This window comes from Buceros rhinoceros, unplaced genomic scaffold (assembly GCF_000710305.1).
Source record: "Buceros rhinoceros silvestris isolate BGI_N320 unplaced genomic scaffold, ASM71030v1 scaffold27648, whole genome shotgun sequence".
Lineage (NCBI taxonomy): Eukaryota > Metazoa > Chordata > Aves > Bucerotiformes > Bucerotidae > Buceros > Buceros rhinoceros.
The window spans coordinates 42,203-42,661 of NW_010425621.1; the positions used below are offsets into that span (position 1 = coordinate 42,203).

The window sequence follows — 459 nt, forward strand, 5'->3', positions numbered from 1 at the left end:
ACCCAACACGCTGCAATGAACACGCCGCCTCCAGGTCAGCTGCGAAGATGCCCCAAACCACGACGGCATGCTGGACCAACCTGGAGCCCGGCACACAGCCACGCCTGTGCCACCTGATGGCAAGGACAGAGAACGAGCAGCCTGAGGGGAGCTGCTGGCGCTGAACCGACTGAAGAGGATCTTGTTTACCCAACAGGCTGCTTTTTCTTCATGTTTCACCCTCCGCTCTGAAAGAAGCTTGTCTCGCCCCTGCTCTCGCCAGCTGGGTGACACAGTCGGTTTGTTATCTCAGCAGCAAGGTCAGTTCAAAGACAACATGAAGCTCTTCCAGCCACTGCAGTCTCTCCCCACCTGAACGCGTTCTGCTCAGCACGTGGGAGCTGAGCAGCGAGCCGGGGGAAATCACAGCTCCAGTAAAGACGAGTTTTGCTGCAGACTTAGCAGGAGCAAAATTACTCT

The 459-nt window shown here is 56.6% G+C and overlaps 1 protein-coding gene across 1 annotated transcript in view; it reads right to left on the bottom strand.

Annotated features, from left to right (window-relative positions):
• The window catches only part of SRGAP3 (SLIT-ROBO Rho GTPase activating protein 3), a 50,182-nt gene that overhangs the window by 39,805 nt on the left and 9,918 nt on the right, over nt 1–459 (bottom strand). The gene's annotated exons all lie outside the window — the stretch shown is intronic.